The sequence below is a fragment of the Carettochelys insculpta genome, chromosome 1 (genome assembly GCF_033958435.1).
Source record: "Carettochelys insculpta isolate YL-2023 chromosome 1, ASM3395843v1, whole genome shotgun sequence".
Lineage (NCBI taxonomy): Eukaryota > Metazoa > Chordata > Testudines > Carettochelyidae > Carettochelys > Carettochelys insculpta.
In genome coordinates this window covers 99,514,642-99,541,192 of record NC_134137.1, presented here as the reverse complement: position 1 = coordinate 99,541,192, position 26,551 = coordinate 99,514,642, and positions in this window count along the sequence as shown.

The window sequence follows — 26,551 nt, the reverse complement described above, 5'->3', positions numbered from 1 at the left end:
TGACACCTCATTTTTTCTTTTCCTTCCCCATCATCAGATGGGGAGGGCACCAAATCATTTCCAGCATTCATTCAGATTTTGTGATGATCTGTTCAGGTTTTTGTTTTTTAATGTTCATAGATACATCTTCTCTTTGTATTTTTATGTACATTTCTCTTTTTCCAGCTGGTGTCAGATTCTTGGTTGTTCTAATTATTTTTGCTCTCATTCTAAAGCATGCCATAATTTTCCAAAAAAATATCTTTGTGTTCACTGTCAAAAGCCTCCTGGAAATTTATAGCATTTGTCACAAGAGGTCTTTGCAACTCCTCACTTTTTTCAGTAACACATAAGAGTAACCTCTAGAGTCTCTAATGTAGATATGGACTTAGGCTATGTCTACATTATGCAAAGTAGCTTGACCACAGATCTGCAATTCTAGCTATGGCTAAATTGCTGGGGAAGGTTGATGGGAGAATTTCTCATGAGAAGCACAGGGGCCAACTGCAATCCCTGAGAGGTCAATTTTGTGCATCCACACTAGATTGGGTTGACCTTCTGGGGTAGTGTAAATGTGGCCTAAGTCATCCAGCCAGGGAAAAGAAACTATCACTACACTTTGTTAACCAACCATTTATTATTCATAATGAAATGGAAATAGTTAATACCACCAGCTCATTAACAAGTCATAAACAGAAAGCTCATAGGCAAACTATTTGATAGATATTTATGAACAAAAAATTAAGAAAACTACAATTAATTTGTGAGGTATGTGGTACTACAAAAACTTAATATTCAACTGACTCTAGATATGAATGCATTGACATCTAAAAGGGGCATTTTACTTTACAGGCAAACCACAGGGACTGAGCCAAAATACATGGAAAGACTTCCTTTGACTTCAGAGGTCTTTGAGTCAAATCCTTAATTGTAACTTTAAATAGAGTACTCGCAAAGCAGCTGGTCACTCTAGACACAAACCTTCCCACACCTTGATTTTCAGTCTTCTGTGTAGGTTAGTTTCTCTCTTTGAAGGGAAAAGTGTTATAGGGAAAGCTATAAAAATACATTGCACATCTGTCAGAAAAAAATCATCAATTAATATTGTTTTGGATTGCAGCCACGATACATCTTTTAACCAGCAAATAGTGTGTCCATTTTGCAAGGATGACAATAGGGAAAACACAAAACAAACACTAAAAATGAAAATTAATTTGTGCCAGACATAGAACAATTAAAACACATTTCAATTAATAAAAATGAGGAGTCACACTGAACACATTTTACAAGCAAAGAAGGTGTGACAAGTTAAACAATAGAGCTACACCAGAAATGAATTATATTAAAGCACACATTGCATTCTGGTTTTTTTTCATCCTCCTTCCCACATTCCTCCCATTTCATCACTGCATGTTAGGCCATTAAAAGAGTTATATAATCTAATTTACCCATAAGGCTGATATATTATCTCATAAAAACATGTATACTCACAGAGATTATTTGCATAAAATTACATTTATGCTAAGGATATTTAAATAGCAGAAGTTGGATGAAGTTTCCCTAGAGAGGCTTTCATGGGAAAAAAAAAACCTGTCTCACATTTATTTATAACCACTTTCTTAAAGCTGTTTCCTTTCCTCTGGTATGTGAAAATTGTAAGTAGTAGTTCAAAGAATCTCAATATCAAAGCTACTGAGCACACTGATGATAACCTGTGTGCACTTAACAAGCCCTTGTAACGTACTTCTCTGTATACACTGATTTCACTAGAATGTTTGGTATCAAAAGGAAGTAACTAGCTCCAGTTTATTTCACACTGACTCTTGAAAGTGGAAACATTTTGATGTCTATTTACCCTGCTGCTTCAGAAAGTGGTTTTGCTAATGGCATTATGATATGCCTTTCCATATATCCAGTTCAAAATCAACATTGTCATTTGCTAGACTGAAGAAAGTCTTCTAGCATATCTCTAACTTCCATGCCCTTTTGCTGTTTTTAATATCTCTTTTCTATCTCAGTGCAGGCAGCTGCATTTTAGTGTAGGCAGAATATGGCTAACTGAGTGAATCTCATTTTGAAAACTGAAGAATGCAGCTCTTTAAAACACTGAAATGTTTACAATGATCTTTAATGTTTTCATTGACTATAGATTTTTAAAATAAGTTTAGCTAAAACCACTTCTTTTTTCTCTGCAACCACTAATCAAATTTGATTTACCAGTTAGAGCTGCTAATGGCCTTCCACTTTAAAGCTTATTGAGATCCAAACTATGTCTAAAATAATATGAAATATGAAGATGTGTTTATCTCCAGGTTTCATGTAAATATTAGAGGAAAGAAAAATAATGTTGTGCTAGTGATATTTTTGACTCAAAGAAAATTTGTTTATGTTATTTTTTAAATAATTTCTTCCCTCCACTCCCCTCCTACCATAACATCAGCATACTCGCACAATGCTTCACTCAGTCACAGTGAAGCTTTGTATCTTCTGTATCTGAAAAAACAGTGCTAAATTGTCAAAAGTACGTATTTGGAAATAAATCACATATTTTCTTGAATTCTATTATGATGGTTCTGTAGAGATAGATATCTCCCTAGAACTTCATCTACTATCATTGACTCTATCATCATCTCAACAACCTAATACCTCACAGTGTGTTTTAGGATTGGGCACAATTGTTCGAATCTGATACTTAGGAATGATGGTAACCTAGCATGATGAGAATTTAGTTTGTAAAGTGACCTTGTCTTCAGTGTGGGAGTGATATCTCCAAACTCTAATAATTCCTTTTACATCTGTTAAAGCAAGAGTAGAGCAGTTTATTTTTTTCTAAAAGGGGGCAAACTTTAAATTTTATGCAAGGGCATTTACAGACTTGTCCAACTAATTATTATTGTAGATACAGACAGAAATTGACAGAGGGTGACATAATAATTGTAACCACTGTGTTCCATTTTTCCCTACAAACAATCCAGTGGCAGTTCCAGTTAAGTCTCTTTTTCTTCTGGATATTCATTACTTTACTACCCAGTCTGCTCTCTGAATCTGCCTTTAATACCAATTTTTGCCAGGCAAAGAACAGAGTGGTACATTGTTGAAAGATTTACTGAAATTCACAACAAGAAGAAGAAGTCCTGTATCACTTTATAGACTAACAGACATATTGGAGTATAAGCTTACATGAGCAAAGACACACTTTGTCAGATACAATACACTTCTGATGAAGTGGGTCTTTGGCCATGAAAGCTTATGCTCCAATATATCTGTTAGTCTATAAGGTGCCACAGGACTTCACTTTTTTGAGGATCCAGACTAACATGGCTACCCCTCTGCTACTTACTAGTATTCAGAAATGGGCCTCAACAACAAAAGATCCAAACACTCAAGGTTTGCCTGTGTTCAAAATCCAACCTTCATGTCGTAATGACTCTGATCTTCAAAGTTAATAGAAACAAAAAGAGATTGGAGTTTCATATTGAAAGATGTGTTTTGGGAAAACCATGATAACCATTTAAAATCCTTGCATTTCAAGCTTCTTCTATGAAACTGTTTTGTTATCAGTTGTATTTAGCAATGAAGTTAGATTAAGCTATAGTTTATAGATCAAAACCTATTCTCTTGTCAGTATCACTCCTGATCCTAGCTACAAGTTGGTTACATATGCTAACTTTGTTAACGGGACCTCAGAAAGCTTCCCTGAAGTGGATCCTTAGTCTGAAAAGTAACTTTGTAAAAATAACATGATTGTAAACCACATTTGTAGTCAGAGATTTCTACATCAAGGCTGTGTCTACACTAGCTCCCTACTTCGAAGGCAGCATGGTGAGTAGGGTGTTGGGAGATTATTAATGAAGTGCTGCAGTGCATATGCAGCACTTCTTTAAGCTAATTCTCTCCCACAGCAACATTGAAGTCTTAAACTTTGAAGTGACGGCTTGCAAGTAGCTGCAACTAACCTCCCGGTATTTCGGTGTGCCTGGGCAACTTTGAAGTCCCCTTACTCCTCAAAATTTTGAGGAGTAAGGGGACTTCAAAGTTGCCCAGACATTCTGAAGTACCGGTGGGTGAGCCACAGCTATATGCGGGCCAGCCCTTTGAAGTTTGACACTTTGAAGTTGCCGCAGGGGAGAATTAACTTAATGAAGTGCTGTTTGTGCACCGCAGCACTTCATTAATAATCTCCCAGCACCCTACTTACCATGCTGCCTTCAAAGTAGGGAGTTGGTGTAGACACAGCCCAAACGTACTTAGTTTGAAAGCTAAAAGTAATTGTTTTCCAACTGTCAAACCTGCCATATTCACTCTGGAATCTGAAAGTCAAGTTGTGCCTTTTCTGATTTGCATTTCATCAGCAGTAAAAGGAATTCCTAGTCTAAATAATGTTATGTTACACCTGTGCAACATCACCCACTGCAAACTGTGCCATCCACAGCACCTGTGCATCCATACTGCCTTCAGTAATGTTACCCAGACTAGAAGAACATTTGAAGAAAAAGGACGTATAATATGGCTCTCCTATTGGAATGTAATTAAAAATGTTGCAGGGGTATATGAACCAGAAAGCAGAGCTTCTGTTGCCCAGACTGTGCATTCTTCAGAACAGACAAAAGTAGCGAGAAATAAAAGCTTCCTTCTTTCCTGACCTCGTTAATGGAAGGAGACATTGCTCTAAGTATACACTTGGAGCAGAGGTATTTCATGAAACAGTGTGGTTTCTATATAGATATTTTTGTGGTTTATTACATTTAAGTATGCTGGAGACAATCTGTCAACCCCCTCTGCCTACCCCAGTGATTCATTGGAGCTTAGGTCTGTGGAATAATTTCAATTAATTCAAACAATTAGCTCAAAATTTATTGTGATTAAAAATTAATCATGATTAATTGCAGTTTTAATCATTCAAATGGATACAGTCTTCCAGTAAATGTTTATTCCAAAACAAAGTAATACTTCATAGGTGTAAATAACAAGAATCCAATACAAAAAAAAACTAACAACCACCTTATAGATGTTGTAAAATAAAAAGCATGTTTAAGATAAAGGCAACATAAGCCATAACAATGCATGGCTAAGATGATAATAAATAGCTGTGTCTTGCTAATGATAGCCAGTCCTTCACAGGTTTCTTACAAAAGCAGTTAAGTAATCTCAGAGGGACATCCACTTTAGTCTGTAGTTTCACAAAAAGTAAATTGTCCTGTAGCACCTTAAAGACTAACAAATTAATTTATTAGGTAATGAAGTGGGTCTTAACCATGGAATTTCTTTACCAAATAAATAAATGTATTACACTTTAAGCTCCTGCAGAGCTGCTTGTTTTTGAGAAGTTGTTAAACACATTTTAAGCCTTGTATGTAAAAATTCTTTTTATAGTTAGCTTACTTCATATGTTTATTAGCCTTTCCACACACACACACATATAACCACACTATGCTATAAGTATAATTGGCTACCAGAGTTACTATGTTGCACTGTCTCTCCTGCATTTTTTCTCTGTCTCTTCTACCTCTGTGTCTTCTCTTAGGTCTCTGCTTCTTCAGCTTCTCCAATGACAGTACTAGACTCCTGTTGCTGCTGCTACCTGCCTGCCAACTGTCTGCCTATATGCATGTCTACTGACACAGTGACATTTACACTATTCTGTCATAACGTTTTAGACACCTGCTAATATCTTTCTGTCAGATCATTCTTGGATACATACCAACTGCCAACATTCCTCGGATACATGTCAACATATTCCAAATAGTCAGTTTTATTTTTAATCTTGTTTCTCTCTGCCACCATTATTTTCCCCAGTGATATGAACTACTGTTATCATCCTTTTCCTATCAAGCTGGCTTTTTTTGCCAATGGTAAGTGACCTCCAGCTTCCATCTAATGGTGGAGTGGCACTTGCTTATTTGAAATGAAAACTTAAAATGGTGTTTCTCTGGTACCAGTCAGACTACTTTTCCCAGCTTGCACCAGTTTCTCACTTCTTGATGCAGAGAGAGGGTATTTCATGCAGTTTTTCTAGCCACAGTGGATCATGGGCTATACAGTACATCTAGTTTGCCTGTCTCAAAAAGGAGAAGGGGAGCATAACACACCCCAAACTACAACTCTTGTGACAACAAGAAGTCCTGTGGCACCTTATGGACTAACAGATTTTTTGGAGCATAAGCTTTTGTGGGCAAATTCCCACACCATCTGATGCATGCTATCTCTTGTGAGTTGTCATAGTAACATTTTAATGTAAATATTTTGGGTTTTTAATATTTTCTGCAAAAATTGAGATTTTCCAAATAAAAATTTGACAAAACAACAAAATAACAACAAAAACAATAAAATCCTTCATTTTGTAAAACATATAGAGAAAGGAGAACTATTTTTAAATAAGTTACATCAAAATGCAGTTGGAAGCCTTGTTCCAGAAATCCTGCCATTATTTTTGTCCCATGTCTTCCTACTTCTTCAAAAGAAAATGTATTGCATTACTGGCATCACCATAATGAAAACAGTAACAAATGAATAATCAATTATTCAGACAAAACTCCTATTGATTTAGAATCTCTTAGTTTCAGTTGGAGTTTATGCCTCAATAAGGAGTGATTTAAAAGTCAGTAATAAGGAATTTGAAGGGTTGTTCTCAGAGTTTTCAGACAGCTTTTATCAGAGACATATTTTAATGGCAATTTAGAAATGTCCTTCTCTGAAACATATTTCAGAATATTTTCTATTTATTTAAATGAAGCTGTCTACAATTTCAGTGTGGATTGCTTTACCTTCCTCGAGCTGCGTATGCAGAACTTCAGAGATAATAATAATAATAAGCAATAAATTTTCCAAGAAGAACATCAAAATGCTGTAAGTCACTTCAGTCTTATATATGTTACATTTCTGTTTCACAAATACTGAAAGCTAATGAAAGGATATTGCTGTATTATTGAAGTTTCTGAAACATGAGTATGGTTTAACTGATATGTATTGTGGAAATTTAGCAGCTTTTAACCTTTTAATCTTCTTAACCAAGGCTTAAAAAGTAAAAGAAAAAACCCATAAATTTCTAGTCACAAAAACTGAAAGTACAATCATAAAATTATGGGACTGGAAGGGACCTCAAGAGATCTTTGAGTCCATTCTCTGGCACTTAAAGTAGTTCTAAATATTATTTCTAAAGCACTTCTGAAATAAGTTTGTTTAACATGCTATTAAAACTCTCCAATGACAGATTTTGTCAAGGAAATTTTCACAGTGCTCAATTGCCATGAAAAGAAGTTTTTCCCACTGTCCAACTTAAACTTTATTTGCTACAATTTAAACCCCTTGTTTCTTGTCCTAGCCTCAGACAATAAGGAGAACATTTCTACTTTTATCCTTGTAACAAATAGGTTGTGGCCATACTACCCCTCCCTTTCAGAAGGGGCATGTAAATTATGGCCATTCAAAAGTGTGAAAGACGAACTGCCATGCATATGAAGCTCATCAGTAGCGTAGTGGCAGCAGTTTGACTTTCGAAGGTGCTAACTTCGAAGAGCTGACTGGTAGTCTACCTGTGGGCTCTTTGATATATGCACCCAACTTCAAAATTCCTTTATTCCCAATTCATTTTGGGAGTAAGGGAAGTTCGGTGCATATTTTGAAGTGCTTGCGGCTAGACTGCTGGTCAGCACTTTGAAGTTGTCAGCTTCTAACTTCAAATGGTTGCCATTGCGCTTCTGAGGCACTGCATATACATGGCAGTGCCTCATTTGTATTTTCAAATGGCCATAATTTACATGGGAAAGGGAGGGGTAGTATGGCCGCAGCCATTTTTGTGTATTTGAGAACTGCTCTCATGTTTTCTCTCACGCTGCAGCTACACACTAGCCATATCTCAAAATAACTTATGCAAATTGCATTGCACACTTTAGGTAAGTTATTTTGAGGTAACTTATTTGAAATTTCTCACTACTCCTCTCATGACAAGGGGTAACAGGAAAAAAATATTGTGCCGAAAATAGAAACCACAGTCCATACATAGCCTCAGTCTTCTCTTTTCCAGACTAAACAAATTAAGTAGAGGGAAATAATTGCATCTTGTGCTTATAACACTCCTGGGCTACGTCTACACGTGCAGCCAACATCGAAATAGCTTATTTCGATGTTGCGACATCGAAATAGTCTATTTCGATGAATAACGTCTACACGTCCTCCAGGGCCAGCAACGTCGATGTTCAACTTCGACGTTGCTCAGCCCAACATCGAAATAGGCGCAGCGAGGGAACGTCTACACATCAAAGTAGCACACATCGAAATAGGGATGCCAGGCACAGCTGCAGACAGGGTCACAGGGCGGACTCAACAGCAAGCCGCTCCCTTAAAGGGCCCCTCCCAGACACAGTTGCACTAAACAACACAAGATACACAGAGCTGACAACTGGTTGTAGACCCTGTGCCTGCAGCATAGATCCCCAGCTGCCGCAGAAGCAGCCAGAAGCCCTGGGCTAAGGGCTCCTGCCCACGGTGACCATAGAGCCCCGCAGGGGCTGGAGAGAGAGCATCTCTCAACCCCCCAGCTGATGGCCGCCATGGAGGACCCAGCAATTTTGACGTTGCGGGACGCGGATCGTCTACACGGTCCCTACTTCGACGTTGAACGTCGAAGTAGGGCGCTATTCCTATCTCCTCATGAGGTTAGCGACTTCGACGTCTCGCCGCCTAACGTCGAAGTTAACTTCGAAATAGCACCCGACGCGTGTAGACGTGACGGGCGCTATTTCGAAGTTGGTGCCGCTACTTCGAAGTAGCGTGCACGTGTAGACGCAGCTCTGGTAATACATCCCAGAATGTTTGCTACTTTTGCAGCTGTGTTATACCATTCACTCATATTTAGCTTGTGGCCCACTGTGAACTTCACATGCCTTTCCAAAGCATTCCTTCCTAGGCAGTCATTTCCCATTTGGTATGTTTGCAACTGATTATTCTGTCAATATGAACTACTTTGCATTTGTTCCTTTTGAAATTTATCTTATTTATTTCAGAACACGTCTCCAGATTGTCCAGATCATATTATATTTTAATTCTGTCCTCCAAAGCATGTACCCTTTCCATCTTGTGATCACCTGCCACTATATCCTTTATTAATACTTTTTTTAAATACAAGCCCAGACCCAGAACTACTCACTGAAGATCCTCCCCCGACACCTGCTGAACAGGCCCTTCCAGCTTGACTGTGAACCACTGATTAGAGCTCTCTCGGAGCTGTGTTCCACCCAGCTATTCCCTCATCTCACAGAAGCTTCACATAACTTGTACTTCCTTTGTTTGATGTTAAGGAGGTATGCAAGACATTTAAAAATTATAACAGAAAAATGAGTAATGTCTGGAATAAGAGCAGAGGGGCTTAACATCCAGCAATTCTGTTAATTCCGTATATTACTAGAATATGAGATGCCCACTGGAATGCTAATTGCATATGTAAGGAAATAATCGCTCCTTTCCTGAGACAACCAGTGAGCTTTTCCATTATGAGGAAACCATACCTTTGCCAGGTGATATTTAACAGGGGCTTCTCTTTTTCAAAAGTTTTGCTATAAAATAATAATTTCATTTGATTTTTATACATATTTGATAGAATTATTCATTTGCCCTGATTTTAAGAATGCCTATAAACCAGTTAAATCCACCAATATTTCTGACTCTATATAAGCAATCGCTTAAGAATGTGTTTTAGATCGTGGATTTCAGTGCAATATACTACAGTTAAATTTGTGCTGAAGAGCTGTCCTTAGCATGCTTCCCTAAATAGCCCAGCGTTTACCCATAACACACTGCTGTGCAGATAGTAATTTCATCAGACAATGTTTACTCTTTTGGGAATAATCCTAGAAGACAAATAGGATGAATAAGAAGTGAAGGAAGTAAAAAACAGCCGCCATTCTGTGAAGCAGTAACTTCTAAACCTGAACAATGAAACCTTTTTTCTAGGGTGTACAAATGAGCTTACCCCTTTATTGTTTGTTGATTAGTGTAAAATTTAATTGTTTCTTGATTTTTTTCTATTTGCCTGGGCTACTTTACTGGTGCCTTTGAAAAGCAGCAAAAGAAGCAGTCATAATATATCAGGAGCTCTCCTAAGACTTTAATAAAGGCTCTCTCTGCACAGGAGAGACCATAATTACCTTGGTTGTGCTGTACTACTATTGTGCAAAGGTCTGAATGATTCCTAACCAATTAAGGAAAGCAATCAACTATTGACACTGAGCGGATGACAGGGAGAGAGCACACATTAAAATGCAATCCAGCAAATAGAAATAATCTGTGGTGAGCCCTCCCCTTTTTTGCTTAGAGGATCTGCTAACCTAGAGAAGCAGCTCCATCAAACAGAAAATGAGAACAGGGCAACAATGAGGGACAGACACTTGGGGAAATATTTCTCAAAGACGCTACCATGAAATATGTCTCACATGTCCAGGACCCAGGTAGCTAAGTCATTTAGGTGCCTTTGACAATTATTTCCCATGTTCATAACCACAATGCCATCATATGCACCTCATTACTTGAGCTTCATTTGGCTGATGGTAGTAGTGCCTAAAAGGGGGTGTGGGCAGCTCTGTGCTCCTTCTGGGCAAAACAGGTGTGGTCTTGGGCATTCAGCCCTCAGCTGTGCCCAGGCGGCAGTGCTCAGTCTCATCCCCCACCCTGTCTCACAGCTGCATGCACCTGGAGCAGTGCTGCTGTGCTGCTTCAAAGGGGCCCAGCACTCCAGCTGCCACTGCTGCCAAACTAACAGCAGTGGCAAATGAAGTTCTGGGCCCCATTCTAATGCCAGGCCAGGGACAAATGCCTCCTTTACCTCCTCCCTGTTGATTGGCAGGTCTGCCTAATCGGTTCGCATGTCATAATGTAACATATTCAGGAGTCCTCTTCATAGTGCTGCACTGCTCTCTCCTCACCCTCTTCTACACAGTGCAAGTCCATAAAAAGTACTAGCTGTGTTTCAGGCTCGACCTAAGGGGATGATTTAGTATTAGGTGTGTGTAATGGGCTTTACAAATGCCATACAAAGCACAGACTGACGGGAGAGGAGAGTATCGTCTGTTTATATGTAAGCAGGTTGATCATAGCCACCAGTAGCAGCCAAAATTGCCAAGTATGGAAGCTGCCACCAACAGAGAAACCAAGACCTCATATAAAAAGGAGTACAGAGAAGGAAAGTGAGGGAAGAAGGCAAGAGATAGAAAAAGGCTGACAGCTCCGCACCACGCCTCTTCTAAGAATACTGCAGGAAGACATCAAGCCCTACATGGAAAGACTGATAGTAGGGTTGTTCTGTGATCAAAATGAAATGTGTTTAATCACACTTCAAACAGTAATGGAATACTATTTATTTAAACATTACTGGGGATTCTCTGTGTTTAATAGGTAGATAGGTACTGATTTAGATTGCAACACAAGATACAAAGTGTACAGTGTTCACTTTATATTTAATTTATAAATAGTTGCACTGTAAACAACAAAAATAGTATTTTAAATCCATCTAATACAATACTGCAGTGAAATCTCTTCATCAAGAAAATTGAACAAGTAAATATAGATTATTTAAAAAAACTGCATTAAAATGAAATAATGTAAAATTTTCAAGCCCACAATTCCACTCTGTTCTCTTTCTTGTTCAGCCAATCACATAGACAAACAACAATGAAGGGTCCTGTGGCACCTTATAGACTAACAGAAAAGTTTTGAGCATGAGCTTTCGTGAGCACAGACTCACTTCATCAGATGCATCAGATGCATCTGATGCATCTGATGAAGTGAGTCTGTGCTCACGAAAACTCATGCTCAAAACTTTTCTGTTAGTCTATAAGGTGCCACAGGACCCTTCGTTGCTGTTACAGATAGACAAACAAATGTGTTTACAGTCGCAGGAGTTAATACTGCCCATTTCTTGTTTGCAATTTCAGCTGAAAGTGAGAACAGGTGTTCCTATGGCCCTGTTGTATCCAGCATCACAAAATATTTGCATGCCAGATGTGCTAAAGATTTATATGTCCCTTAAGGCTTGAACCACAATTCCAATGCATCAGTGTTATTGAAGGTCTCTGTTCGATAAAAACTGAAAGTAGTGCCGACCAACACTTGTTCATTTTCACGCTCTGAATCAGATGCCACCAGCAGAAGGTGAATTTTCTTTAATTGGTTGTTTGGGTTCATTAGTTTATGAACTGGAGTGTTACTCTCTTATGACTTCTGAAAACTTGCTGTGCTCTTCTTCCTTCTCAGATTTTCAAAGTCACTTCAGATTCTTAAGTGTTGGTGCTACCAGGAAGAGAGAAGAAAGTACACAGTCTGTGTGAATTCCTCCTCTGCAGTTCCCCTAACCAGCCAGGAGTGACAGGAGCAAGCTGAGAATTTTCACTTCACTCCATGCAAGGAGAAGGGGAAGAAGTGCAGCAGTTTCTTGGTATGTCTTGCAACCAATCCACCCTCTCAAAATAGTGCCGGGACCACTGGGGCTGGGGCAGTCTCTGAATGGTGGGGTGTGTGCGTGCGGTAGTGAATACCCAGACAGCCTCTTCTGCAGACTTGTCTGCCTGCTGCTCCACATGACGGCCTGCAGAAAGCCCTGGGAGCTGGACTGGAAGTGTCCACACCTCCTCATGCAGCTGAACACCTCTGCCACCTGGCTCCTTGTGGGAGTGGCTCCTCATTTCTTGAAATGGTAGTTCTATGCCCCAGCTACTGTTATCTGAGCAATTCCCTAAGCACTTTCAAGAAAATCACTGGTTTAGATTAAACATCAAAACAAGTTTATTTACTAGGGCAGGATTCAGTAATTGAATGACATTGGTTTAGAAGATTAGACCTGGTTACAAATGGAAAGAACTGAATACTAAACTTTACTATGCTAATACTTGCAAAAGCAAGATGAGTTCTCTCAACCATGCTAACTGGAACATTTTCCAGTTCAGTCCAGGCCCTCTCAAAAGCTCCGTGAAGAATTCTGCTTTCAACATAATTTTGCTTCATTGTGTAAAGATGGCAGGGAAAGGTGGGTGAAGTTATGATGTCACTATCCTTTATTTATACTTTTCTCCATATGCTAGAAAAATCTTTTCTATGTTGTTAGGTTATGCAGCAACTATTTTTATTTAATACTCCACTGCTGGAATATAGCAGGTGATAATTTCTTAACATCTGGCTTGTTGGTCACTATTTGGTTACCTCTGAAGGACAGATTATGGACATTTCCCTCTCTCACATACTTCAGTAATAAATACAGGTTGCAACTCTCTAGTCCAGCACCGTCAGACCTGACAGGTGTCAAATCAGAGAATTTACCAAACCACAGGAAGTCAATATTGTCTTACAGCATTACCAACAATTCTACTGCTTACTTCTTAGAAGATTTTTAGGGGTAAGTTAGAGCTAAATAAAAGCACAGAACACTAACAGCCAGGAGTGATGGCTGAAAACAAACTTTCCAGCATTGCAGGAAACTTGGCCATGCCCATGATAGTGGACATGCGGCTAACTAAAATCATATCAGACCACAAATGTTGCCAGTCCAGAGAGTGCCAGCCTAGATGTTCAACCTGTATATATCCAAGTCTCATAACTTCATATGCAATGAAAGTACAAACAATTCAAGAGCATATTAATGTTAAACAGATTATGACTTTATGACTGATATCTCAGAAGTCATACTTTTTACATAACATATAATAATCACAGAACTGTGGTGAACATTTAGGTAAAGGGTGATATGGATTCGGGATCTCTAAAGGAAAAGGACTACACGTTTTTCTGGAAGGGTAAAGCCCAAGAAGAACCCAGAGAGCATGGTGTTGGCTTTGCTGTCAGAAACACCCTTCTACAAATGGTGGAATTAGTCATGGGCGGATCAGAAAGACTTCTTCGGATCACTCTTCAAACTTGTACCAGTCCCGTCCACCTGATCAGCGCTTATGCTCCAACACTATACGCCGCACCAGAAGTAAAAGACAAGTTCTACGACGTGCTTAGTGCTGCTATAGTGCAAATACCTGCTCGTGAACAACTGTACATCTTGGGTGACTTCAATGCAAGAGTTGGAGCTGATTGGGCCTCATGGCCTTCCTGCTTAGGAGACTTCGGTGTGGGAAAAATGAATGACAATGGACAGCGTCTCCTTGAACTGTGCACGTACCACAATCTGTGCATCACAAACACATTCTTCCAAATGAAGCCACAGCACAGAGTGTCATGGAGACACCCACGCTCGAAGCACTGTCATCAACTAGACGTGGTCATCACTAGGCGTAATAAACTCAAAAACGTCCTTCTGACATGCAGCTATCATAGTGCTGACTGTGATACAGATCACTCGCTAGTTGGCTCCAAGCTCAAGCTGAGACCCAAGAAGCTGTACTGCTCTAAACCTGCTGGAAGGCCCCGCATTGACGCCAGAAAAATGGCAAACTCAGAGAAAGCTGAAAAGTTCAGAGAGACCCTCCAGGAAAATCTGCTTAGCGGCCCTGGGGGCGCAGATGTGACATCCAAATGGCAACATCTGAGGGATACAGTTTACAACACGGCCTTGTTGGTGTTTGGAAGAAGAGCTAGAAACATGAACAACTTGTTCAAAGCTAACTCCGATGAGATGATGCCAGTCATTGAAAAGAAGCACAGTGCACTCCTGGAGTACACATGCTCACCGAGCCAGAGTACCCAGGGAGCACTTAGAGAGGCCAGAAGAACAGTACAACAGACAGCCAGGCACTGTGCCAACAACCACTGGCTCCAGCTATGCAGCAGCATCCAGACCTGTGCTGACTTTGGTAATCTCAGAGGAATGTACGAGGGTATGAAGAAGGCATTAGGACCCACCCAGAACAAGATGGAATCTCTGAAATCCAAATCTGGTGAAGTCATCACTGACAAAGCCAAACAGATGGAACGCTGCACTCACACGAGAATGTTGTGGTTGACGCAGCCCTTGATGCTGTCGAGATCCTACCAATAATGGACGAACTGGATCAAGAACCGACTGTGGATGAACTGAAGAAAGCCATTGACAGCATTGCAGCAGGAAAGTCCCCTGGTCAGGATGGTATACCACCAGAGGTAATCAAGAGTGCCACGGACACTGTCCTGGAACCCCTACATGAGCTACTGTGCCTGTGCTGGAAAGAGGGTGAGGTTCCACAGGATATGTGCGATGCTAACATTGTAACATTGTATAAGAACAAAGGAGACAGAAGCGACTGCAACAACTACCGTGGAATCTCCCTCCTAAGCATCACTGGTAAACTGTTCGCTCATGTCATCCTTGGCAGACTCCAGAAGATTGCTGAGAGAGTGTACCCCGAATCGCATTACGGATTCCATGCAGAGAGGTCTACTGTTGACATGGTCTTCTCTCTAAGGCAGCTGCAGGAGAAGTGCAGGGAGCAGAGGAAGCCACTCTACATAGCCTTCATCGACCTCACCAAGACCTTTGACTTGGTCAGCAGGGATGGTCTGTTCAAACTGCTCCACAAGATAGGTTGTCCTCCACGGTTACTCAAAATGATCCTGTCGTTCCACGAAGACATGAGAGGAACCATCCAATATGATGGCACATTATCGGATGCTTTTAGAATCAGGAGCGGCATCAAACAAGGATGCGTGCTTGCTCCGACATTGTTCAGGATCTTCTTCGCGCTGCTCCTGAAGCATGCCTTTGGATTTTCAACAGAGGGCATCTTGCTGCACACAAGATCTGATGGGAAGCTGTTTAATCTTGCAAGGCTGAAAGCTAAGTCTAAGGTGCAGGAAGTCCTCATCAGAGACATGCTGTTCGCAGACGATGCTGCTGTAGTGTCTCACACAGAAGACCAGCTTCAAAAACTGCTGGATCAGTTCTCCAAAGCATGCAAGGACTTTGGGCTTACCATCAGCCTAAAGAAGACAAATGTACTCAGTCAGGATGTTGCTGAATCCCCATCAATCGGCATTGACAACTATACATTAGAGGTCGTCCACGAGTTCGTTTACCTCGGGTCCACCATCACTGACACCCTGTCGTTGGACACTGAGCTAAATAGGAGGATCAGAAAAGTGGCCACAACTCTGTCCAGACTCAGCAAGAGAGTGTGGAATAACAACAAGCTGTACACTCACACCAAAATGCAAGTCTACAGAGCCTGCATCCTCAACACCCTCCTTTATGGCAGCGAGACTTGGACCCTGTATGCCCGTCAGGAAAAGAGGCTGAACGTCTTCCACTTGCATTGCCTCAGGCGCATTCTTGGAATATCATGGAAGGACAGAGTGACCAACACCGCCGTCCTTGAGCAAGCTGGAATCCCAACCATGCACACCCTCCTCAGGCAGCGTCGGCTCCGCTGGCTTGGCCACGTACACAGGATGAATGATGGAAGGATTCCAAAAGACATCCGGTATGGTGAGCTAGCCTCTGGCAAAAGACCTCCTGGACGCCCCCAGTTGCGCTACAAAGATGTCTGCAAGAGAGACCTCAGAGAGGTGGACGTTGAGCTGGACAACTGGGAAGAACTAGCAGATGACCGCAGCAGATGGAGGCAAGGGTTACACAAGCGCCTTCAGAAGGGCGAGATGAGGATCAGACAGCTAGCAGAGGAGAAGCGAGCACACAGAAAGCACACTAAGGACTTGCCAGACACCCACCACATCTGCAAGAGATGCAGCAAGGACTGTCACTCTCATGTGGGTCTTCATAGTCACAGTAGACGCTGTAAATGAAGTCCTCAATTGAAACTATAAAGGGTGTGATCCATAGTCTATGCAGACTGAAGGATGCCTAGTTGTCAGAGTGGGTTTATAGTGTGGCAATGCTTTCTTTTAATAACAATAGCTTTTGTCTTCACTTGTGTTCTCACCATTTTAAGGAACCCAGAATAAAATGCAGTATTTCCCTCTTGATTTTATTGAACTGGTATAACAATGCAGTTCTTTGTAAAACATTTTCAGTGGTAGGTTTGTTTGTTTAGGATAATTGTTTAGATGTCTTTTAAAGCATTAAGAACAGTGATAGTGCATATGTTTAGTGTTTTTCAACATGCCTACTGTTCAAATGAGTCCTCTACTTGTTCTCCTGAGGCAGTTTGTGAAACAAGATAAGCCAATGCATGGGCGGAAGTGTAGTGAAACAACATGTTGTTTGCCAGAATTTCACCATTTTTTAAAATAACTTGCAGGAGCAACTCATGCCTACAAAAAGTAAAGGAAAGCCTTGCTGCCTTGTGTGCTACAGCAAATGTGTCACATGCATTTATTAAGGAACAAGTAATGTCTTGCTACAGACAAAACTATAGATCCTCATATGACCTTAATTACCATTTCAAATGAGCTTGCATGCACTAGCCACTGTAAAAGAAGTGAAGTGAGGTTTAACCCAATTTTATAAAAATAGATTGATGAAAAGTATCGTGCAAACATTACTCTAAATAGAGCTGTAGATCTGATTATAAGTCTGATGTTCTGAACACACTCTTCTGGGTAGAAAGAGCATGAAGCAGGTTCAAATCTTAACAGTTATTAAGAGTGACTAACAACCACCATGCTGATTTAGTCGAATTCATCCCATAATATTAAACAAACATGGTGGGTGAGGTAAATTTTATCGGATCAGTGAGAAAGACAGCCTTCCTAGCTTACACACTGCTCTTCTTCAGCTCTAGGGAGCGTTTTTGAAGAGACCTGTGTAAGCTTAAAAGCTTTTCTCTCTCACAAACTAAGGCTGGTATAATAAAAGATATTACTTCACCCACATCAAATAATTGTCAACAAGTTTCTAAACAAATGCCATGTCTGAGAAGGTGACTATGTTTTTTTTCTCTAATCAATATTTTGAGGTTTTCTATATCACACTACTGTTCTTCTTTCAGTGTATACACAGTGACAGATTAGATGGTAAAAGATAGGTTTTTTTGTTTGTTTGTTTTTGGTTCTTTTTTTTAAACTACAGTGGATTCTCCTCACAGCAGTGGTATCCATTGTAACTCAGCTGAAGTCAGCATAATTATTTCAGATTAATTTGGCATATATGGGAGAAGAATCAAACATTTGTATGTATTTTATAACTCCATCCCAAGCAATAATTTATCAAATGACTAAAAAAGTTGATGTACCTGACATTCTCTGACTCCCCCCACATCTTTCTCCTACTTTTTTCCCACATACTTCTCCTACCCGATACACATGCCAGTTGCCTACAGTAAGAGCTAAAACTTCAGATGACTTGGTATTACAGATTATCTTGCAGACTAAGTTACTGCTCCATATAGTACATAAGCTTTTGACATCTGCATCATTATGATGGTTATCTATGTTTGAATTAACGTGGTTTGTAAATATGAAGGATGGTTAACTGATATTTCCAAAAGGTACACTAAGACAAGAACCAGTTAATGACTTGTCCCAACATCCAGGGTGCGTCTACTCTAGCCAGCTACTTCGAAGTAGCTGGCACAACGTTGAAATAGTATGCGTTGAGTTTACATGCACTGTGTGCTATTTCGACATTGAAATCAACATGAGGCGGCGAGATGTCGAAATCACTATTCCCATTCGAAGATGGGAATAGCACCCTACTTCAATGCTCAGCGTCAAAATAGGGAGTGTGTAGATGATCCGCGTCCCACTACATCGAAATAGCAGGTCCTCCATGGCAGCCATCAGCTGAGGGGTAGAGAGACGCTCTGTCCAGCCCCTGGGGGCTCTATGGTCACCGCGTGCAGCGGCCCTTAGCCCAGGGCTTCTGGCTGCTGCTGCTGCAGCTGGGGATCTATATTGCATGCACGGGGTCTGCAACCGGTTGTTGGCTCTGTGGATCTTGTGCTGTGCAGGCTGAATGTGTCTGGGAGGGGCCCTTTAAGGGAGCAGCTTGGGGCTTTGCTGGCCCCTTATTTCAATGGGGACCGCTTGTGTGTGTGGATGCTCTGCATTTCCTTCCAGGTTTGCTCCTTTCGACTTTCTCCATCACTACTTTGATGTTGAACGTTGATGGCCCCAGCCCTGGAGGATGTGTAGATGATACGCTTCGAAGTAGCTTATTTTGATGTTCTTACGTCGAAATAGGTTACTTCAGCGTAGTGTGGTAGTGTAGACATAGCCCCAATGTATCTCTGTGGCACCAACCAGTGCCCTTAATAAGCAGTATATCATTATAACTGAGCCTGCACTATTTATTCTTACTCCAGCAAGCCCTTCTTTTGATCTAGTGGATTATGAAATCATTTTGTTTCTAATATTTAAACCGATAGCAAGACTCCTAAATGTTAAAACCATGAGAGCCAAATTCATCTCAGGTATCTGGCATTTCATGGACTTAACAGTCCGCAAACGCAATGAACTAGGCCTCAAGGTGATTGTTATTTCCAGTTTGAAAGAAAGATTTACAGAGTCAGTTTTCATCACCCAGTAATCTGCGTCAGATTCTTTCACTTTGAGGCAATATGGAACACTAGTTTCTGCCTAAATAGAAAACTAATGATTCTAATTTGGAAATGTAAACTAAGTAACTATACTCCCTCCACTTTTTATTTTTGTTTGTCTTTGCATAAACACTCTATGGGATCTTTTGTGTTAATTATTTTGCTTTAATACCTGCTGCATTTTTTATAGAGCCCAGCGAGGATATCAAATTTGCATCCACATCCATATTTTCAAAAATGAGCTACAGATATTTACATCCATGTCCATGGATGTGGATGGCCCTAGATATAAAAAGGATATCCACAAGCTTGCGGAGTTCTAACTACAAAATTTGCATCTGCATATGCTCCCATATCCACAAAAATGAGTCATTGGCATCTGCATCTATCTCTGTAGATACCAATTAATATAAAGTGGATATCAATGGATTTGTCGTGTTCTACATATTTATGTATGCTTCTCTGCCATAATAGAATTTGTTCCCAAAAGTTATACTAATTGTAAGCAACATAGTTTAATTTCCTGTCTGTTCCTTAGAAGAAGGAAGTTAGCCTTTTAGAATGTGCAAGCACTACAGAAAATATTGTGATTCCCAACTAGAAAGATACAAAACTCTGTATTTTCTGGTAGCCTACAGAATTTGCAAGTGACTCGAGAGACTCGTTAAATCAACTTGTGTTTGTATAGAGGGATAGATCATTCAAAGACCAATTTATAGGATATAAAAGCAATCAGATATTCATTATAGTCCCAATCCTGCAAAAATAGATGCATTAGGAGATTCTTATGCCCATGTCAATCACTTTCTTAAGATTGGGGTCACTTAATAAGGTTTATAGTACAACTGATCATAGGAACATATTTTTTCTTGCATAATTGATTTAAAAGCCAGTTTTATAAACTGACAGTAGAGATCACATCTATTTCTTGCATAACAAGCTAAATACACACCTATTAAGCAATATGCAAGGTTTAAGTGCAATACAAGTTCAATGAATTGTAATAATGATAATTATTGTAAGTTATAATAATGGACAGGGGTGAGCCAGATGAGGGATCTTATTCTCCTGCATTAGAAACATAGTGCCTTTTGGATGTAGTACTCTGTCCTCCTTTACCTAAATCACACAGAGAACAGAATCACAGAATCACAGAATCAGAGGGCTGGAAGGGACCTCAGGAGGTCATCTAGTCCAGCACCCTGCTTCAAGCAGGATCAACCCCAACTAAGTCATCCCAGCCAGGACCTTGTCCAGCCGGGACTTAAAAACCTCGAGGGATGAAGAATCCACCACCTCTCTCGGCAACGCATTCCAATGCTTCACCAACATCCTGGTGAAGGAGTTTTTCCTAATATCTAACCTACACCTTTCGCTCTTCAGCTTCTGACCATTACTCCTTGTTCTGCCATCTGACACCACTGAGAACAGTTTCTCACCCTCCTTTTTAGAGCTCATCTTCAGGAAGCTGAAGGCTGCTGTTAAATCACCTCTAAATCTTCTCTTCTGTAAACTGAACAAGCCCAAATCATTCAGCCTATCCTCACAGGTCTTGTGCTCCAGACCCTTCATCATTTTTGTTGCCCTCTGCTGAACCTGCGTCAGCAAATCCACATCCTTTTTATACTGGGGGGCCCAAAACTGGACACAATATTCTAGATGTGGCCTCACCAGTGCTGAATAAAGAGGAATAACTACTTCTCTAGATCTGCTCAAAATGCTCCTCCTAATGCACCCCAGTATGCCGTTAGCTTTCTTGGCTACAAGGGCACACTGTTTACTCGTATCCAGCTTTTCGTCCACCATAACCCCTAGGTCCCTTTCCATCGTACTGCTGCTGAGCCAGTCGGTCCCCAGCCTGTAACAATGTTTGGGATTCTTCCGCCCCAGGTGCAAGACTCTACACTTCTCCTTATTGAACTGCATCAGATTTCTTTTGGCCCAGTCCTCCAATTTATCCAGGTCTCTCTGGATTCTCTCTCTACCCTCCAATGTATCTACCTCTCCCCCTAGTTTTGTGTCATCCACAAACTTGCTGAGGGTGCAACCCAGTTCCTCACCCAGGTCATTAATAAAGATGTTGAATAACACTGGCCCCGGAACTGAGCCTTGCGGCACTCCGCTTGAAACAGACCGCCATCCAGATATTGAGCCATTGACCACTACCCGTTGGGCCCGACCATCAAGCCAGCTTTCTATCCGTCTTATAGTCCAAGGATCCAATCCATATTTCCTTAACTTATGGACAAGAATGTTGTGGGAGACTGTATCAAAAGCCTTGCTGAAGTCAAGGTATATCATATCCACTGACTGCCCCATGTCCACAGAGCTTGTTACCTCGTCATAGAAGCTAATCAGATTGGTCAGGCAGGACTTGCCCCAGTGAATCCATGTTGGCTACTTTTGATCACTTTCCCCTCTTCCAAGTGCTTCAAAATGGATTCCTTGAGGATTCCCTCCATTATTTTCCCAGGGATTGAGGTAAGGCTGAGGGGTCTGTAGTTCCCTGGATTGTCCTTCTTTCCTTTTTTAAAGATGGGCACTACATTTGCCTTCTGCCAGTCATTCAGTATCTCCCCTGATCTCCAAGAGTCTTCAAGGATAATGGCCAAAGGTTCAGCAATGATCTCTGCCAATTCCCTCAGTGCCCTGGGGTGCATTAAATCCAGACCCATGGACTTGTGCACATCTAGTTTTTCTAGATAGCTCAGAACTTGTTCCTTCCCCACAGATAGCTGCCCTCCACCTTCCCATACTGCATCATCTAGGACCATCATGGGGAAGTTGACTTTGTCCGTGAAGACTGAGGCAAAAAAAGCATTGCATACTTCAGCTTTTCCTGCATCATCTGCCACTAGGTTACCTCCCTCATCCAGTAATGGCCCTACACCTTCTCTGATAACCTGTTTATTGTTCACATGACTGTAGAAACCCTTCTTGTTACTCTTCACATCCCTTGCCAGCTGAAGTTCGAATTGTGCTTTCGCTTTCCTGATTACTGCCCGGCATTCTCCAGCCATATGTTTATACTCCTCCTTAGTCAACTGTCCACACTTCCATTTCTTGTATGCATCCTTTTTGAATTTAAGCTGACTAAGGATTTCCCTGTTAAGCCAAGCTGGTTGCCTACCATATTTGCATTTCTTACTAAGCAGCGGGATTGTTTGTTCCTGTGCCTTCAGTAAGACTTCTTTAAAATACTGCCAGTTCTCTTCAACTGTTTTCCCCTTCATCTTCATTTCCCAAGGGATCCTGCTCATTCAGTCTCTTAGGGAGTCAAAGTCTGCTCTTCTGAAATCAAGGGTCTGTGTGTTACTGCTCACCCTTCTTCCTTTCGTCCAGATCCTCAAATCTACAATCTCATGGTCGCTGCAGCTCAGTTTCCCTCCCACTTCTATTTCTTCTACTAGTTCTTCCCTGTTTGTGAGCAGCAGGTCAAGTTGCTCATGGCCCCTGGTCGGTTCCTTCAGCACTTGTACCAAGAAGTTACCCCGAACATTCTCCAAAAACTTCCTGGATTGTCTGTGTGCTGATGTATTGGTCTCCCAACAGATGTCTAGATGATTAAAGTCTCCCATGAGAACCAGGGCCTGTGATTCGGAAGCTTCACTAAGCTGCCTGATGAAAGCCTCATTTATCTCCTCTCCCGGATCTGGTGGTCTATAACAGACACCAACTACAACATCACCTCTGTTGCTTTCACCTCTAAACTTAACCCAAAGACATTCGACTGGATTTTCTCCTTCCTCTTTCTGGATCTCCGAGCAGTCATCCTGCTCCCTTACATAGAGCGCAACTCCTCCTCCTTTTCTCCCCGTCTGTCCTTCCTAAACAATTTATAACCTTCCATGACTGCGCTCCAGTTATGTGACTCATCCCACCAAGTCTCCATTATTCCATACACTTCATACTTCTCTGACTGTGCCAGGGCCTCTAATTCTTCCTGTTTGTTCCCCAGGCTTCTGGCATTAGTGTACAAGCATCTTAGAGAAGAATTTGCTACAATCTTGACAAAGATACATATACACCATGAGACACATTTGATTTTTAGTAAATTCTATTTTAACCTTGTTCTTATGAACTTGAATTTAAATGTCTACAAACCTTCTTGAAATTTGACCCATTATTTTTCCGTGTCAAGTTTCCACACAACCTTTGCCCGATGCAAGTTCAACAGCGTGAGTAGTGCATTGTGGGTATCTATCCTACAGTCCCTTAGCCCTGGTTACTTATGGGTGTTTCATGTTAGAATCCCAGAATATAAATCTCTTTCCCAGAATTCAGAGCACCCAGTAACAGAATTCAGCCCTTCCCTCACACCTGCCCAAGTTCCTTGTGCTGCGTGTCCTCTGCAGATATTCGTGTACCAGCAGGCACCTGTGCTATCAGCCCTGTCCACTCCCACCTGATTCCATCAGCCACGCATCTGGACCTTTATATTTGCAGGCCTGGGTGCAGCAGAATTCAAATTCTTATTCTAATTAAATCAAAACTTTGCAGGTTTCCTGTGGCCTTCTTCCTTCGCACTTAGATGGAGAGCAGAGAAGAAAGTGACCATACATGTAGGGTCAACATGTAGCTTTGTGGGACACATATGGGACACTTCTGGAGGCTAATAAATTTGACTTAAAGCCATGGTGCTTCCACACTAGCCGTTATTCAAAATTTTAAATTTGAAATTGACATGTCCGGTAATATTGACATTTTGTCATTGCTATTAGGGCTCACTAGCTCAAGCTAATGGCATTTACAGTGTAGACAGTGATGTTTCAATATTGAGCTGACTTCTTCAAACTCAATTTTATCTCATAGTAAAGATACAGCCAGAGAGATGATTTTTCAGCTCACACAGTAGAGACTCTTGCATTTACAGTTCCTGATTTTATTTGGCGCTTACATTAGAGCATGTCACTCAACAGTCTGAAAACATCACTACTAAACCCAAACAAGAGTTTTTTCTGCATACACTATGGATCATGAGGCAGCAAGAGTTGACATGTTCTAAAAAGAGCTCACTGTTCTTTTAAAGGAAATAACAATTAACATACCTAAGTATTTTTCCCTCCCAGTAAAAAATAACTTTTGGAAACCATTTACAACTCAAGGTAACGTAGCTCTTTCATAAGCATGGTTGTGTAATGATAAAATCTCACTACGTTCTGGGTCCTGTATGATATTAGCCGTGTCTACACATGCATGCTACTTCGAAGTAGCGGCACCAACTTCGAAATAGCGCCCGTCACGTGTTGGGCACTATTTCGAAGTTAACATCGACATTAAGCAGCAAGACGTCGAAGCTGCTAACCCCATGAAGGGATGGGAATAGCGCCCTACTTCGATGTTCAACGTCGAAGTAGGGAACGTGTAGTCGTTGCGCGTCCTGCAACATCGAAATTGCAGGGTCCTCCATGGCGGCCATCAGCTGAGGGGTTGAGAGACACTCTCTACAGCCCCTGAGCTCAATGGTGGCCACGTGGAGCAGCCCCTTAAAGCTCCCCGCCCCCTGCCTTCCTGTGCAGGAAGCTGAGAAAGCGTGCAGGCAGCTGCAGTAACACGCGGCTAGCCTGCACGCTCCTCTGCAGCCACCCACACCCCCACCCGACACGATAGCCCCCTGGCAGCCCCCCCAGCGCCCCCAGGGGACCCCCCAAGGGGAGCCAAGGCTCACAGCCCAGCAGCCAGATGGGGAAGCAGCAGCGGGGCCCCTCCTGGATGGAGGCCGAGATGCGGGACCTGCTGGGGCTCTGGAGTGAGGAGGAGGTGCTCCAGGTAATGGGGAACAAGAGGCGGAACGTGGATGCGTTTGCTCGGCTGGCCGAGGGCCTGGCCACCCGGGGTCACCCTGCCAGCACTCCGGATCATGTCCGGAGTAAAGTGAAGAGGCTGCAGCAGGGTTACGCCTGGGCCCGGGATGCGGCCGGCTGATCTGGGACCGCCCCCGTCACTTGCCCCATTTACAGGGAGCTCAGGGCCATCCTGGGCCCCCGGCACACCTCCTCCCCTCCGGCCATGCTTGATACCTCGGCTGAGGAGCCCCAGCAGGCCCCGGAGGTGGAGTCCGCCCCGGAGGCGAGCCCCGCACCCCGGGGCCCCCCCCAGGAGCCCACCCCTGGGACTCCTCCTCCAGTGACGCCAGCCTGCACATCATACTCCCATCCAGGAGCTCCAGCCGGGCGTCCACCCCCCGGGTGTCCCCCGACCATGGGAGTGGACTGTCAGGTATGTACCCCCCCGGTGCACACCCCCGGGGTTGAGGGGTGGGGGTAAGAGATATGGCCAGGGCCCTCCACATGCCCAGATGACCATAGCCCCAAGGACAGCAGTGGCATGTCCCTCACAGGAGTGCATCAGCCCCTGCCCTCCCAGCATGACAATGCCATGCCCCATCCCCGGGGATGGGGGGAGCAGAACCTCTAGGGTCCCCCGGGGGGAGGGGGTGGGACACCCAGCAGCAGCAGCAGCAGCAGCACAGCAGCATGTGATGGAGTGGGGGGAGTGCAAATGCAAGACTCAGGCTAGATATGAGCAACAAGCTGAATAGCTCCCAGGGGCAAAGGATGATCCTGGGGCTACAACTGGCAGGTTACACCTCTGCCCTGAACAAAGAGGAGGGAGGAGCTGAGCTGGGTTTGAACTGGGGCCGGCAGTTAGAGGCTAGGGGAAGGGAGAGCTGGAAGGCAGCCAGCCTGAGGAGGGGGAAAGCTACACCCCAGAGGGGCACCCCTCAGGGTCTTCTCCCCAGGACGGGTTGGAAGGACCATCTCTGACTGCTGTACTGTCGCTTCTGGGAGAAACTGGGCATCTGTTGCCTAATAAACCTCCTGTCATACCTGATGAGTGAGTGAGAGTCACTCCTGCCAGTAGACGGGGTGCAGTGCAGGGGGACCCCTGAACCCCATCACAGCAGCATCTCCAGGGGACGGGGATGGGGAATCTGAAACAGAGGGGTGGGGGGACAAGGGCCACAGCTTGGGGCCCACACTAACGGCTGTCTCCACTCTTCTTCCCCCCTCCTGTGTTCCGCAGCTGCACCATCGGAAGGACCGGAGAGCGCCAGCAAGGTGTCAGTGGTCCCAGAAAGCCCTCTGGGGCCATCACTGCAGGCCAGCCCCTTGGCGGAGCAACAACCGGCCCCACGATGGGGAAGACGGTGGACGCAGCATCACCAGCTGACG